This window comes from Zalophus californianus, chromosome 9, assembly GCF_009762305.2.
Source record: "Zalophus californianus isolate mZalCal1 chromosome 9, mZalCal1.pri.v2, whole genome shotgun sequence".
Classification (NCBI taxonomy): domain Eukaryota; kingdom Metazoa; phylum Chordata; class Mammalia; order Carnivora; family Otariidae; genus Zalophus; species Zalophus californianus.
The window spans coordinates 56,625,686-56,643,223 of NC_045603.1; the positions used below are offsets into that span (position 1 = coordinate 56,625,686).

The window sequence follows — 17,538 nt, forward strand, 5'->3', positions numbered from 1 at the left end:
GGTACCAGGTCACCAGGAGGAAAAGAAAATGGAGAAGGTTAAGAATTAGACACTGATTTAAATTTGTCATTTTCAAGTAAGAGTCCATGGCTCTTCACTTGAAATATTAAACACTGCTTGGCAGTTAGATGCTAGATTGGTTTCTTACGTCAGGCCAGAAAGGGGGTGGGTTCCAGATGCAGAAGTGAAGAATGTCCCACTAGAAAACACTCTGTTCCATTAGCCTGAGATATGGCTGAGGAGACACTTCGATTACTGCTCTTGTTCTTAAGTGTTTATTGTCTGGACAAATTACCCTCCCACCTAAGTTTCCTGCAGTCCTTCTCAGCAGAAAGGTGAGTGTTTGTTAAGGAAGTACTGACTAAATTTTATTTTAGAAGTCTCGGTATTTTAAGTGTGCTTTCCCTTTGCTCAAGAACTTTTCAGCAAAACTTCATTGACATCTACCTTTTCTAGAAATACTTCTCTATATTATATTCAATGCCCTGTGGGCATCGGAGGGTAGAGTTCAAAGTTTAATAAACCTATTCCTCAGGTAAGAGCTGAGATTTTATAAACACACCAAGCCTTCCCAAGGGTATACTGAATTGGGGCGATTGCCCTAATCCTTCCATTTAAGGGAGCTGTTCAGCTGTAATAAAGAACTGAAGCTCCCTATGGATGGCAGCGAGAGAGAGAGCGAGAGAGAGAGAGAGAACATGGCTCCTATGGTTGGTTTTTTTTAAATCTCTGAGGAAAAGCTATATATATATATATATATGGGATTATATGGAGTTTGCATATAAACCCGGCTATCAGTCTTTGCTACCCATGCATCCATTCTCAAGTAACCTCCCTCTGGTCTATTTTTCCTTTAATCAGCTCCTGTGTGGAATTCAAGCTGCAGCAGCTTCTCTGCACCCAGGAGTGACTTTCATTCCCTGCCAGCCAAAGCCTGGAATCCCTGGACTATGACCTGTCCTGCTGCCTCTGCAGAGCTTCACCAGGTGGGTGAATGGGGCAGCCACGTTTCCTTTTGCTGCCCATCCCTTTATGCCCTCACATCACCCCTTAAACCGGGTCCAATGAGTCTATTACATTTTGCTGAAAGGATTGTTGGCAACAATGCAGACAATCAGCAATTACATATTAAATATGCAGTTCTTTAAAAGAAGCTTAGCAATGAATTTTCATTCATTCAAGAAATATGTAATGATCATTTATAATATGCCAGATACTCTACTAAGCTTGGGCGTTGTATTGGTCAAGGTGAAACTGCAGATAACAGAAACCATATCAGCAGTTTAAGCAGAGAGTGATTTAAAACAGAATTTAGATGCTCTATATAAAAACAAACGTTGGAAAGTCAGGAGGAGAAGCCTCCATGCTGAGCAAGGCAGCAACGGAAGTTTGCTGCTCAGATCTCTCTGCAAGAAAGAACCTACTCAGTGAAGTCTAGTTAGCCAACATCCTCCAGGTCTTCTGCAGCATCCAGATGAGGCCACAGATTCCTCAGGCTGCTCCCAGCCTCTGACTGAGCTCAGCAGGGGTTCTAGATCATGGTATTCCTACCCAACGCTTGGTTCCTCTGATGAGCAGTGTTTGCTCCGGGACGCCCCATCAGCCTGGCCAAGACTTCCTGAAAGCTATGCTGCAGTCTAAAATTTTTCCTACCCCTTCCTCTCTCCTTCCCTCTAGATCTCAGAATGTCATCATGGTCTAAAGCTCTCCCTGCCCACTCCTACGGCCTCACCCCTGCTTCTTCACAGACATTTCCCCCAGTCAATCTCTTGCATGTCTAATTCCATCCTGAGACATGCTTCCCAGCCAACCTGAATTAACTCACTAAGCCTTCAGGAACAAGTCCCAGAACAATGCAACAAAACTGGTCCACCAAAGAAGCCACAGCTGCCACAATCAGGAAATAGGGAATTGTGTAGCCACCATTTCAATGGCTGGATTTGAGGAACATAGTACCTCTGATGCAGTCTGAGCCACCACATTCTGCTTCTCCACGCCCACAAAGTTTGAGAAAAGACACTGAGGTCTCTACCGTAGCTGCCATGAAGGAAGGAAAAAAAAAAAAAACCCATGCTTTCTTAGAAAAAGTAACAGAAATGGCAGAAGTGTGGCCCCTTCTTCATAGTGTTCATATTGGGCATCTCAGGTCACATGGAACTTGATGGCCCCTGGCCATTGTTCAGTATTTATGATGGTCCTCTAGCTGCCAGAAGGTGTTTCTCTAAGGGAATAATTATCTGGAGGATGGCAGAGCTCTGCTCAAAAGCCTAAGGGTTTTTCTATAGGGACCTACCACAGACACTTCCAGGACCTTTGAATGAGTTGGGTCATATGTTTGTCTTCTTATTATTGATTTTAGGATTTCTGTGTATATTGCAGAAATTAAGCCTCTGTCAATCATATAAAATTGCAATTATCTTCTTCCAGGTTGTGGCTTATTTTTTCATGTTATTTCCTGTGCTTTTTAATGAACAGAAGTTATTTTTAATGTAGTTGAACTTATTGGTCTTTTCTGTTATGATACATGCTCTTCATATCGTGTCTTAAAAGCTTTCCAACCCTGAAGGCATGAAGATATTCTCCAATATTTTCTTCTAAAATTTTTAAACTTTCACCTTAAATATGTAAGTCCTCAATCCTTTTAGAATTGATTTTTGTGTGTGGTATGAATAGTAACCCACTTTTTTCTCTTAAAGAGAGCCAATTTTCCTAGCGCTTTCTATTGAGTATTCCATTCTTCACCACTGATCCAAAATATATCATTTCTATTATATCCTTTCCTATGTACATGGGTCTGTTTCTGGAATCTCTTTTCTGTTGTATTGACCTATTTGTCTGCCCATACCCAGTGCCACAGCATCTAAATACTATATGTGGCACAAGAAGTTTTACAGTAGGGTCAGTTCCCCTTCTCATTGTCAAGTATGTATTGGCCATTCTTGGCTCTTTGCTTCTCAGTTTAAATTTTAGAGTAAATTTTTGAAGGCTCACAAAAGCTTTTTTAAGGTTTTTTACCTGAATTGTATTGAAACTGTTGATCAGTTTAGGAACAAGTTACATCTTAATGATATTGAGTCTTTCTGTTCTTGAAAATGATATGACTTTGGGTGCCTGGGTGGCTCAGTTGGTTAAGCACCTGCGTTCAGCTCAGGTCATGATCCCAGGCTCCTGGAGTCAAGCCTTGTGTGGGACTCCCTGCAGGGAGTCTGCTTCTCTGTCTCCCTCTGACTCTACCCTCCCATGTTCTCTCTCTCTCAAATAAATAAATAAAATATGTTTTTAAGATATTTTTTTTGACACAGAGAGACACAGTGAGAGAGGGAAGACAAGCAGGGGCGGTGGGAGAGATAGAAGCAGGCTTCCTACCGAGCAGGGAGCCCAAGGCGGGGCTTGATCCCAGGACCCTGGATCATGACCTGAGCCACAGGCAGATGCTTAACTACTGAGCCACCCTGGCACCCCAATAAATAAAATATTTTTTAAAAAAGAAAATGATATGACTTCATTTTTATGTCTTTAATAAACTTTTATGATTTTATGACCACAAATGTCCCACATATCTTCAATGAGATATATATCTAGGTACCTTTTACTTTGTCAACTTTATTTTGTTATTATAAACGGAGACATTAAAACTTGTTTTTTAAATGTTTGCTGTTGATGCACAGATATGCATTTGATTTTTGTATAATTTTATATCCCACAACTTTGTGATTCTGTTATTAATTCTAATGATTGGTATATAGATTCTTGGGGGTTGAACAATCATATAATTTGAAAATAAATACAATTGTCCTATAGCCTTCCAAATTTTTATATTTCTCATTTCTTTTTCTTGGCCTGTTGTACTAAGTAAGATATCTAGTACATTGAATAGAAGTGGTGATGGCATACCTGCTTCTCTTCTAAACAGAATGCTTTTACCAATTCCTCATTCAATGTTGTGCTGTTCTTCCCTTCTTGTCTCAGCCCAGACCCACCCCTTCATACTCTGCTCTGTGATGCCAAGGCGGGGAACCTGCATACCACATTTCCCAGATAGCAGCTTCTTGTTAGATTCCACCAGCAAGAGGTACTCATGGGAGATTGCAAGTCGGATGGAGAGAAGCAACTCCCTGTTTTCTAGGTCTTCCTGACCTTCCTCTTACAGCAGCTCCTTGGATCTTTTGATACGCAAGCGCCCAGGGTGCTCCCTTGGTGGGCAAAGCCCTACCTCTGCACCACCGTCTCAACAAACACCAGCTGTATGGGCCCCCAAGAGCCAGAAGATGGCTTCCCTCAAAGGTATTAAGAGATACAAGCCTCATAAAATGACTTGAAACTATTCCCTCTTTTTCTTTCCTGGAATAGTCTGGACGCCATTAGTCTTTGACTTGAATGTTCAATAGAACTTGCCAGGGAAGTCATCTGACGTGATGTTTCCTTTAAGTGAAGATATCCAACTACTTCCTTAATTTTTTGAATCCTTATTATAAGATAATTTAGATTTTCTATCTATTCATAAGACTGATGGGAATTTGTATTTTTCAAAAATATGTCCATTTTTGGCATGCATATGCCTAACATATACATAGGCAAAATGTTATTCATTATATTCTTAAATTTTCTTTTTAATCTCCACATCATCTGTGGTGATGCTCTCTTTTTGTATTTCAAGTAATTTCTACTTGTGCCTTCTTTCCCTTTTTAATCACTCTTCCCAGAGGTTTGTCACTCTTATTATCTTTACAAAAACACAACTTTTGTCTCTTTTGATAACTTTCTATGGTATCTTCATTTTCTGTTTCATTAATATATGCTCTCGTTCTCTTTTTCCTACTACTTTTTGAAGTTCATTTTCCTACTGTTTTTCTAATGTCTTAAGTTGAATGTTTTGTTCTTTAATTTTCAGCCTTTCTTTTTCTAACACATGCATATATGAGTATATTTTCCTCAAGTATAGTAGCTTCATCTTACAAATTATTTGCTTTATATATTTAGTGTTTGTTTTTTAAATATAATTTCTTCTTTAATCCGTAAAATTTTTAGAAATATGTTTTAAATTTTTTTAATATTCTGGGTACAGTGTTGTTTGTTTGTCCCCTGGATCAAGATTGCAAGTAGTGGGGGCACCTGGGTAGCACAGTCAGTTTAAGTGTCTGTCTTCGGCTCAGGTCATGATCCCAGGGTCCTGGGATCTAACCCCACATCAGGCTCCCTGCTCATCAGGGAGTATGCTTCTCCCTCTCCTGCTCCCCCTGTTTGTGTTCTCTCTCTCTCTCAAATAAATAAATAAAATCTTTAAAAAAAGATGCTGTGTTATTGAAATCTTCTGTATCCCTTCTGGGTTTTTTTTATCTGCTTAATTTATTAATTATTGATATAGGTTAAAATCTCCCACTCAATCATCAGATATATCTGGCAGCTCCACTTCTTTTTTTTTTTTTTACATCTTTGTCGATTTTTGCTTGTTTTATCTGTTTTAGAGTATGTTCTTAGTGTATACCAGATTAGAATTTCATATCTCCACGGTGAATTGAACCGTTATCATTTTGTGGCAACCCTCTTCATCTCTAATAAGATTTTTTTCTTAAAGCCTCTCTTGTCTTACTTAATATTACTACATCATCTTTTCCTGATCCTGTGGACTTGATGATGGTTATCATCTCCCTGGCTGGCCATGTCCCAGCCTCTTTGTTCATAAGGCCCGAATTACTCCAACACCTTTTTGTCCTTGCTACCCCATGATAGCTTCTGAATTATTTGTGGATGTGTTCTCCTTGCAGCCAGGCTTCAAATGATCATCTTTGCCACAATAATAACAACATGGCAGATTTCCTCCTCAAAGCGTCCATTCAATGGTCCTATAAGCAGTTTTATTATAGATGTACCATTATTCCTTTATCTCTGTTGGCCAAATTATCATTGTCTGAAAGCTAGATTGATGAGATTGTATCTGCCCTGAGCAATGAGTTTCTAAAAAGAATCCTATACTAATGGTCAGTTTTCATCAAATAAAGCATGCAAATAACCACTTCAAAATGTCTTAAGTTGGAATAGTATCCTTTCTTCAACTCATTTATCAAGCTCATTATCAACATGAATCTACCAACCTTACTTGAATAAGATGGCTGCCATAACCAATTAAATGAACGTGTTAGAAAAATCTCTTTTCCAAAATCTGTTTTGGACATCAAAGTGCTTCTATTTACCTGTTCATGATGACATGCTGTGGATGTGGAAAGTAGCAGAGATGACACAATAAAGTAGAAGGGGAAAGAATGGGTTTTTTAAAAGATTTATTTATTTGAGAGAGAGAGAGAGCATGAGCTGGGGAGGGGCAGAGGGATGGGGGGAGAGAGAATCTCAAGCAGACTCCCCGCTGAACGGAGAGCCTGAAGTGAGGTTCGATCTCACGACCCAGAGATCATGACCTGAGCCAAAACCAAGTGTCAGATGCTCAACCAACTGAGCCACTCAGGTGCTCCAGGAAAGTATGTTTTGAAACTAGTCTCAGTTCTGTTATGTGGCAGCTACGTGACCTTGGACATGTCCATTAATCTCCCTTGTGCCAAAGTTTTTCATCTATAAAACGGGAATAAGAAGATCTACCACAAATTGTTGGTGTGAGAACTAAATTAAGTATAAAAAAATAGGCACTCAATAAGTAAATGTTCTCTTCCCAATCTAGGAGAAAGATCCTTCCTGAAAGCCATGATAGAGTTGAGCTGATGTCTGTGAAAGGAAAATCCAGAACTTTTTTTTTGAAATATCAGTCTCCCAACAATGGACCAGCTCTACCCTTTGCCTGTCTTTACTGATGAAGTCTAGGCTCTGCCTAAGCAGAACAGAACTGAATTAAATCCAACAAAGTCTTACCATGTCCATAGGACTGAACTATAAACTGAAATTTATATCCCCAGTTTTAAGTAAATTAAAAAAAACAAACCTTTGCTGGTATTCCTTAGTATTAAATAAACTCCATACATGCCTTTTTGAATTGCTAAAGCTAAAAAATTAATAACTGTTAAAGAGCCTGAAATCTTGGAGGCTTTTTAAGCTAGAATTCCGAAGATATCAGAGAGCAGCACCTGCTGGCCAACTGTGATACTGCAGCCCACTGGGTCATTAAAGTGAAACGGATGGTGTGGCCCCCCCACTGAAAACTCCCCGGTCCTAGAAGCAGTCCTGTATTCCTATGGAGGGAGCAATCCTCCCTCCCACCTCTTAGTCACCGCCCCCCCACTCACCAGCCCCTACCAGTTTGCCTCCTAAATGGCTCTCAGGGTCTTCCACATTTCATCCCCACGTTCACCACCTCCATATAGGCCACCATTTTTATTGCCCGAATTCTAAGAACAGCCTCCCCAGCCATTTCCCAGATTCAGTCTTTTCTTCATGTAACAGCCAAGTGATCCTTTTGATACAGCACCATCGTGATCATCTCACCCACTGCCAAGGAGTTTCTTATTAAAGGGGTCAATCTTTTACTACAGAATTAATAGATTCTTCTGTCCACCATGGTGTCCTTCTTCCCTCCCAGCATCATCTCTCTACACATCCTTCCTCCACTCCTTGCTCTAGCCACACTGAATGTCACTCAGTTTCTTTGTCACACACCCTGCACTATATTGTTCTTACCTCCATATCCTCACCCTGCTGTTCTCCATCCACTCACCTTAGCTGTCATTTCCCTGAGAAGATTTTTCTGACTTCTCTAGAACGGATTTGGTCCTCTTGCTCTAAATTTGTACAGGAAGTGTTACTCTCTTATCAAACCTGTGGTTTAATTGTCTATCACCCCCTCTGGACTCTAAGCTTCGTGAGGATAAGAATACATGACTGATTTGTTCATCTTTGTAACTTCACATGGCACAGTGCGTCCATAGGAACGTAATAAATAATTGTTAAAGTATTGAATTGAGCTCTAGTGTCTTTTCATATGTTAAAAAAAAAAAAGAAGATAGCAGGAGAGGAAGAATGAAGGGGGGGAAATCAGAGGGGGAGATGAACCATGAGAGACAATGGACTCTGAAAAACAAACTGAGGGTTCTAGAGGGGAGGGGGGTGGGGGGATGGGTTAGCCTCGTGATGGGTATTAAAGAGGGCATGTTCTGCGTGGAGCACTGGGTGTTATACGCAAACAATGAATCATGGAACACTACATCAAAACCTAATGATGTACTGTATGGTGATTAACATAACATAATTAAAAAAAAGAAATCTACTGTATTTTCAACTGAACCATTTGAAATTGCCTTTTTAAGGTCAAAACTGTCAAATATTGGCAATTACATATGTTCAACCTACAAATGCTGCCAGTTTGGAAGGAGAGAGGAGATTTAACAAGTGAAATATGTTACCAAATAATCAATAAATGTCTTTTTAAAAATATAAACTTAATTTTCACTGAAATCCATTATCCTGGCCACGTACACAATTAGAAACCCATGAATTCAGGAAGTGGTCTTCAAAAGGAAAACCAAAGACCTGTGCTAGCTCTTAAAAACACAGTAGACTAAAAACCTTAGTGAGTATTTTGGTTAATAAGTAACTTCCCGACCTCATCATGTCAAAGTACTGACCATAACCTGGCCATGCGTATATGGGAGTTATATCTAGAACATTTCCATTCTGCCAAATATCACCACAGTTGTTACTTTATCCATCATTCAACACTTCCCCCGAGTAGACATCACCACCCGTTGTGTCCAGCCCCAGGACTGCTGCCTTCATTTGAAAAGGCAATTCCAAAGAAGCAAGCTGCTGGTTAAATAAATACATCTGTGCTTCCTCTGGAATCCACTCATACTTTCAAATAAACGCATTCAGTGGGATAGAGCAAGAGAGTGGGCTCCAGCACAAAAGGAAATCTGTCGAGCAGATGTTGCTTCTGTGCAGTTGACTATTCCTTAAAAGCTTTGTATAAGACTAACATAAGGCAGGGGGCCAGGGCAGAGGGGTAATGTTCTTTAGCCTGTTTATTGCTTTCTCTACTTTTATATGCAGAGATAGCCTGGTTCAATTTCCAGGTGCAATGGATTCTTCACAAACATTCAGTGATCTGGATACTTTTATGCATTACACAACCCGTATTAAAGATTCCATACAAAATTATTTGTTCTTGCCAAAATACACTAACTTTCTACCTCTGTTTATTACTGTTCTGGCTGAAAATGGTCTTTCTTACTTAACCTCTGTTTCTTGTGTCTTACTGGCTCCAAAATAATTATGTTTTGTGGCATAACTTCTCTGATTTTCTTCTCAGTCAGACGTGATTTGAGGTAGAGAATTTAGAAAAATCTACTTACCTGTGGTTTTGTTTTTATTTGAGGATGACATTTTTAAATGCAATTTTAAATTTAGTAATTTTATTTTTCCTTACTTTAAAAACTTTTTTCTTGAGACAAGAAAATGGAAAATTTAAAATCAACATCCCACTGAATATGAAACTAAAGATCCACAAATATCTTGACTCTCTTCTTGCAGTTACCTTTACTGATGTGAGTAGACAGTCTATGAGATGGGAGAAATTCATCTTGTTTTCGATGTATTGATGTGATATTTCTATTGAAGACTTAAAAACTATAATAGGTACTTTAGAAAGAGGCATGGCTCATGCTATTAATCATAATGTGCAGTTGAAGAATACGGTAGATTTTGATATAAATAATGATTTACTCAACTACTGTAATGCAACTTCAGAGTAGTGGGGAGAGAAGTTGATTTGAGTCAGAAAACCTGGGTCCAAGTCCATAACTCTGTGTTTACCTACTGCTTGGCTTTGGGCAAATCTCTTAAACTCTTTAACCACATGTCCTTCCTCATGGTAGTGTAAGGATTGAGGTGATAAGTGATGCTGTGAGGAGAGGGGATGTAATAAATGTCACATTCTTCATTTTCCTAAATCAGATTAAATCTGACCCTCTCCCTACCATGGACACTGTTGTGGCCTGCCTAACGTCCACCCTGGTGTTCTCCCTTCCTGAACTGATTTCTCTCAGATGTCCACCCTTCTCTATCCCAGCCCCTGCCCAGGTGAGTGAATCCTAAGTGGTCCTAATGGAACACCTTGCCCATAAATGGACTGGGAATGGTCAAGGAGTGCAATTCTGGCTTAAGACATAGAGGAAGTTGGGAAGCTTCTGTAAAACATCTCCTCCATATTCAAAAGAAACACAGAAAGATACAATGTCTTCTCCATTGGATATAGGCATGTCTAGATGTGAAACCAGGGTAGCAACTGGCAGCCATGAGGTAAAACAGCCAGAAGACATGACCAATGAGCTGAAGATGGCAGAGAAAAAAGATAGGAAGAATCTGGATCATTCTTGATCCATAGAGCTAATAAATTTAGCTACCCTGCTTTAGCACTTCATGTTGTCTACAATAATAAAGTTCTTTATTATTTTGCCAGCTGAATCCAAGTTTTTGTTGTCAGTAGCTAAGAGCATCCTAATTGTCACATACTCCAGTATTAGAAGTTTGACCAGAAGTCCAAAACTAGCTATTTTTAAGAATTCTCTACCTGTTGGGTCAGATAAGAACCCTTGGGCCTTACAAGGCGTCGTAGAACAGGAGTTTGTGGTGGTTGTCACTTCTGTTAATTCCTTCCACAGTCCCTTGAGATCCATTCAAAAATGGCTAACTCTACTGAGCTTCCCTCCCTCTGTAATAAGTTTGGCCAAAAGGATAATCACTGAGGTTCCGAAAGGCCTCAGTCCAAAAAAGGAAGCTAAATAGCCATCCCCAGGTGTTTTGGGCAAAATTTGACTCTCATGATCTTCAGGCCCTGGTGTTAAAACTGTGTATGTTGCATTACATGGTAAGAGGAACTTTACAGATGGAGTTAAAGTAACAGACTTTAAAATAAGGAGATTATCCTGGAATACTGAGTGGGCCCAAATAACCTCATAATCCTTTAAGAATGGAAGAGGAAGGCAGAAATGTTCATCAAAGAGATGAGGTAGAAAGCCGGAGAGATTCAAAGTGTGAGAGGGACTCAACCTGCCATTGCTGGCTTTGAAGATGGAAGTAGGAAACCATGAGCTAGGGAATACAGGCAGGCTCTAAAAGCTAACGGGCCTCAGCTGACAGCCAGGAGAAAGTGGGGACCTCAGTCCTACAACCACAAGGAAATGAATTCTGCCAACAACCTGAATGACAAGGAAACAAATTCTCCCCTAGAGACCCCAGAAAGGAAAGCAGCCCTGCCAACACCTTGATTTTAGCTTTGTGAGGCAGGTGAACCCACCAACTTCTGGCATAGATAATAAATATATATTGTTTTAAGTCACTACGTTGTGATAATAAAACACTAATATACCACATGAGGTTCTGCCATATCCAGCTCCAAAAGGCTCAGGTCTCCCTCACCCTCAGAATCCCCAACCTTCCCCTGCTTTTCACACTTCGGGAAGATCAAACTACACCTATGGTGAGCAAGCCATTCTCCCCCTTTATTCTTAAGCCATAAAACCCCCAGCTACCACTACAGTCACAAACAATCATGGGCCCACACATGCACAAGTGCACAGATACACACACTCCCTCATTCTCTCTCTGTCTCTCTCTGTCTCTCTGTCTCTCTCTCTCACCTTCCACACCCAAAATGCAGTGACAGGATGGTCTTCCCTCTGCCAGACAAATCTCTTCCCTCCATAACACATCCAAAATTAAAACTATTAACTCTTCACCTGTAAACTAAAAGAGAAACAGAAACATAACCAAAAAAAAAAAAAAATCAGCTACATTTTTCTGAATTAACCATGGAAATATCATTCTTCGCATTCTGTGAATATTGACATTTAAGGTCCGATTAAATTTTGCTTCTTCATAAGGAAACCAGATAATACTGTCAGGAAATCCCTTCTGTGCAAATAACAATTTATCTCTCTTCAGATTCAGAGAAATAGTTAGAGCCAGTAAGAATGTTAGCTTTAACTGTGAATAAACAAGATAAATTCTTGTATCCAAGGTAGTTTTCACTGTTTTTCGTCTATCCCTTCCTGCTCAAAAACCAACAAAAAATCCATATAAACAACACAACCCTGACTGTCTTCGAGTATTTTCTGATGTTATTTACCACACTTTCACAAGCACGATGGGCGTTATGTTAGCCTGCTAACAGACCACATTCAAATTAAGTTGGCCCATTGGTTGCTTTTTAGTGACCTTTACTGTTTTCACATTTTTCTGCACGTGACTGAGCTAATCATCTTTCTGATAGTAAAAACTCTAGTCACCAGTTGATTTTTGTTCGTGTACATGTGTAGGCATATGTATATATTATATATATATATATGTATGTATGTGTGTATATATAATGGTTATTATATATAATATTGCTTGAGTGTCCATATTAATGTTAATGTATGTACACGCACTATACTTATATTGTTATTTGTGAGTAAATATTATCTGCATATAGCATATACTTTTTTTAGGCATTACTTGTGTTTCCCCAAGCCTGGTCTACATGGTAAAAATGAGATTACATTAACAGTGAGCAGGAGTTCTCTGATTTTTTTCCTTCACAGACTATCATGGCCCATCTAGCTCACCTTATTTTCAGGAGCCAGGGGGGCTGTCCTGTGTGTGCTCAGGAGCTCAGCCCTCTCAGGGACCGTGTAGTAATGGCTGCTACTGAGACTTCCAGGGACTACATGGAACTATATGCCTGACTCCCTATGTGACAACGGAAGCAGAGAGAGATCTGAAGATGCTACTCCGCTGGCTTTGAAGATGGAGGGAGAGACCACAAACCAAGAAATGAAGTTGGTGTCTAGAAGGGAGACAAGACAAGGGAATGCATTCTCCCCTAGTGCCTCCAGAAGGAACAGAGCCCTAGTAACACCTTGATTTTAGTCCAGTGAAAGCCATCTGGAACGTCTAACCTTCAGAACAATAAGACAATAAATTTGTGTTATTTTAAACCACTAAATTTATAATCATTTGTTATAGCAGCAATAGGAAACTAATATTCCTTATAACCCAAATTAGTCCCCACATTCTCAGTATCTTCCCCCGGACCTCCCCCTGCAAAGCTTCAGTTTAGAGACACAGATCACACATATTGCATCTGCTTACATACTGTGTCAGTTAGGATGCCTTTGCCTGCAAGCATTAGAAAACTCAACTCAAAACAGCTTAAACAATGAGGGAGAGATACTATCTTACATAACAAGAAGTCTCAAGGTAAAGTAGCTTCAGTGTCAATTAATTTAACTCACACTGATGTCATCAAAGACCCAAGTTCTTCCTATGTTATTTCTTTGACATCCCTGATGTGTTAGCTTTGTTGCCAAACTAGCTCCTTTCCTGGATATAGGACAGTTGCAATTCCAAACATGACAATACCCAGCAGAAACTAAATCTTTCCCATTAACCCTCTAGAGGATTTTTCTTCATATCTCATTGGCTAAAATTTGGTTACCTAACCCTTCTTAAACCAATCACTGGCAAGGAATACTACCACAGTTGGTGTGATCAGGATTTACCCCTCAACATATGAAGGAGGGAAGAACTCAAGAAAAATTGGGCTGTTGGGGCAAATAAGATGGGAATAGTGGGTATTGTCCAGGCATCGACAGTGTTTACCAGATAGAAGGTATCTCATTCAGTTCTCACAACCATGTGAGGCCCACATGTATAAATGGAAAAGCCAATACGCTGAGCAATTCAGGGACTTGCCTAAGGCCACACAGCTCACATGCATAGAACTGAGATATGATTCCAGGTGGGTCTGAGCTCAGAGCTTCAGAACTGCTGTGAAGCACTACTTGATTTCCATTCTGCGGGAGGGTGCGGTCTGGGCACTGAAATAAACACCTCCTCATCTGAGACTTTCAGTCTAAGAGTGCAGGGAGAGTTGTATGGAAAATAATGCCTCATTTGAAGTTGGATTCAACTCAACATTATGAGAACATTACCACGTGGATTCAGGGGATCACACAAGGGACACGCCTGTCATTAGGGCAAGCACAACCTGAAGAAGTTGTATTGCTGTCTGAGAGGCCTCCCTTGAATTTAGAAGTCCATCATAGCAGTTAATGACATAGGTGCCAATGGAATTGTCTTCAAAATAAAACATGTTCATGTATGTTGCACTATGGAGCCAAGTTGGTAGTGTCCTCTCTTCTTTTCTAGCCAAAGGGAGGTGGGCAAAGCTGGGCCTGGCTGGACACAACATCCTGGAGACTTCCATGAGCTAGAAGACAGTAGAGGTTAGGGTTAAGCACAGAGACCATGGAACTTAACAAGAGTCCAAACCCTGGCTGTTCCATTAGCTGAATGACCCTGGGTGAGTCACCTAGCCTTCTTGTGCCTCATCTGTAAAATGGGGATGGCACCAAAAAGGACAGTACAGGCATATGGGCCCTGTCAGCTAGCTGAAATACATGGCATGGCTTCTCTACCAAGCATGTGTCAAGGTCATAGGAGAAAATAGAGGAATTCCAGTACCAAACAGAATCAGGAAGATAAGGTCCAGGTAAGGAGGTACCACAGGGATAATCAGAGGAAGGCCACATCTCAGGAAGTTCAGATTGTGCCTGAGAGCTTGGTTCATAGTGGCAGGACTGTCATAACCATTTCCAAATCTGCTGGCCTTTCTGTAGTTACACTGAGCAGTCATTATAAATAACCCCTGTAAAGGTAGCAGGACCAAAAGATGTTATCTCCTGATAGCAATTTCATATGTAGTAGAGTTGCAAATATACTTGCCCTATCCTCATAAATCCTCCCAAACATGAAGATTTATTATTTTCTTATTAATTAAGCTCTCTCTTACAAGTTACCTGTTCCCTTTGCAAGCAGAAGGAGAAAACTAGAAATTTTAGTTCAATCCTGTCATCTCAAGCCAATCCCAAGATCTGAAGAGTCCTTAGATGACTCGATGTCTTTGGGATAAATGTTCAGTCTTTCAGATGTCTTTGCTTCTTCTCTTCCCCCAAAATGACGCTCAAGGAAGGGAGGGGGTCTTTAGTTCCTCATGGTGTTCCGTGCTGCAAAATGCCTAGACTGGCCTTATTCCTGGACTGGTAACCTTTGAGGAGCAGCCAGCATCAGGAAGGATGCTGGTGTTTCCTGCAGAAGCCTGTGACTGAGCTGAACTGAATCAGCCTCTTGCAGCTCCACAATGGCCTGGTGGTTCTCCCTGACTGACTCGCTTGAGCTCTGATCCATCCTTCCTCTGGTCACTCTATGTGGCCCAAAAGGGTCACCTTCCTCTTACCATGACAGATCCCAAGGCAGGCCCTGTGGCTCTCATTCAGTTCCCTTCCCTAGCCTCCTTGGGCTGCTGGGAGGCACAAGGACATTACTAGGTCTCCTCCACACTTTATAAATTGGTGCAGGATTTGCCTGGGGGGAGAGAAGAATCCAGTCACCTTCCACAGTTCCATACGTACATTGAAACAAACCCCCTCTCCTTAAAGATCTTATCCAACCTACCCACCCCACCCACCCCAGTGTCTCTGGAGCCTCTCTTTCTTCTCACAAGCCCCCCACCCAGAAGGGGTAGATTTTCACTTACTTCCTTTTCCTCTCTTGCTGGGACTTGCTCACAGTCACTTTCTCCTCCTGTTGCTGGATTCCAGGCTCATGGCTAAGTCTTGCTGGATTCTAGGCTCATGGCTAAGTCTTGCCCACAGTCTGTCACTTTCTCCTCCTGTTGCTAGATTCCAGGCTCATGGCTAAGTCTTGCTGGATTCTAGGCTCATGGCTAAGTCTTGCCCACAGTCTGTCACTTTCTCCTCCTGTTGCTGGATTCCAGCCTCAGGGCTAAGTCTCCTGAATTCCAGGAGAGAAAAAGATCATCTTACTAATAACATGAGCTAAATGTGAAGCTTTGTCATAAATATGAAGCTCATTACTCTGAGAAGAAAAGATCTCCACCAAATTCTCAGAGAGCCCCTTAAAAAAAAAAAGCAAAGAATGATTTGAGGGTGTCCTTGTATAAAGTCAACACAGATGGCATTTGAATTTGTACATAATTGGGATGCATAAGTATATCTATAGCAACAAGGTGTGCAAAACTTGTGATTCCCCAGACTTTGACCACAGGAGAACAGGATGTGACTGCTATGCTAATGAGCTCATTAATATCATGAATACAATTAACAAATGAGGTTGATTATCACTGGCAAGCATTCATTACAAAGAGATGAGATGCTGTGCTCCAACTACACAAGTAACTATTTTTCTGTGTTTGTCCGGAAGCTCTCTTTTCATCTCTGCTCATTTATTACCACTAAATGGATAAATGCCTGAGAATGTGGGCTCAGCTCATTACTTATATATATTACCTTGATTATAATTTGACCTCATGCACATTTCAGTTAGAAGAACCCTACAAAATATCACTTCTATTTATAACACAGCCTCATCTGCCAACTCTACAGAGAAATAACATCCTAATTGGAAAGAATAAAAGGTTACCTTTGCATGTAAACTGCACATTCATTTAGTCATCGATTTTATTTCTTTCTAATTATCAGTGGCTGTGCATCTCCTGGTAGCTTGGATATAGTTGTTTTCCCTCCTAATAACTCCTGAGAAACAGAAACCCTAATAATCAGATCAGTAGATTGGAAAGCTGTGGTTTTAATGCACAGCTTATTGGGAACATCAAAAATTAAGAAATATTCAGGAATCAAACTTTGACTTCCCTAAGACAGTTGTTCTAAGGCCAAAGGCCTATTTTTACATGACACTGTCTGTGTCATAGGATACACATCCTCTGTGTGGTTGACAGTCAGATAATACTCTTGCCAGCACACCTGAAATTAAATATACATCTTGTTGCCCACAGCTTTTCTCAATACCATCCACAAAAAGTGAAGTCATGGTTCCCAGCTGTGGGTTTTAACCTCTTTGGAGGAAAGGATGAAGCTGATCCCACTGGGAACCACCCTGGTCACCAGTCCTCAGCACCGACGACAACACGCATAGCCACCTTGCTCTCTCCCCCGGCCCATCCCATCTTGCCTCTTGTTCCCTGAGCCACCCCCTGTATGAGTCTGCTCCGGCTGCCATAACAAAACACCATTGACCGGGTGGTCTAAACAACAGGCATTGATTTTCTCCCAATTCTGGAAGCTGGAAGTCCAAGATCAGGGTGCCAGCATGGTTGGATTCTAGTGAGACTCCTCTCCTTAAGTGGTAGATGGCGGCCTTCTCACTGCGTCTTCACGTGGTGGAAAGAGGGCTCTGGTGTCTCCTCCTCTTCTTACAAGGGCACCAGTTCCCACCCTTACCACTTCATTCAACCTGAATCACCTCCTTAAAAGCACTATCTCCAATGCAGTCAAAGGGGGTATTAGGGCTTCAACATATAAACTGGGGGGGTCACAGTTCAGGGCATACTGCCCCCTGGCCCTGGCACACTGATGTGCTTATTCGACATAACACGCTATCTTTTCTCCAAGAAAAGGGTTGAGAAAGATGTGTGGATTTTGGATCTGGATTCTCCAGATGTCCTCTTGCAGAGACCAAAGCAGAAGGGGTATGGAAGGAGTTGTTGAGCCACAGAGTTGGTTATGATTATCTGGGCAAAGA

General features: G+C 40.9%; 1 long non-coding RNA gene across 1 annotated transcript; it reads left to right on the forward strand.

The window, feature by feature from the left end:
- The first annotated feature begins 581 nt into the window (after positions 1-581).
- Positions 582-13,179, forward strand: LOC113922165. The gene is made up of 4 exons (XR_003519916.2): positions 582-710; positions 862-986; positions 3,970-4,284; positions 12,519-13,179. It is a non-coding gene; the product is annotated as an uncharacterized LOC113922165 (long non-coding RNA).
- The last annotated feature ends 4,359 nt before the right edge of the window (positions 13,180-17,538 follow it).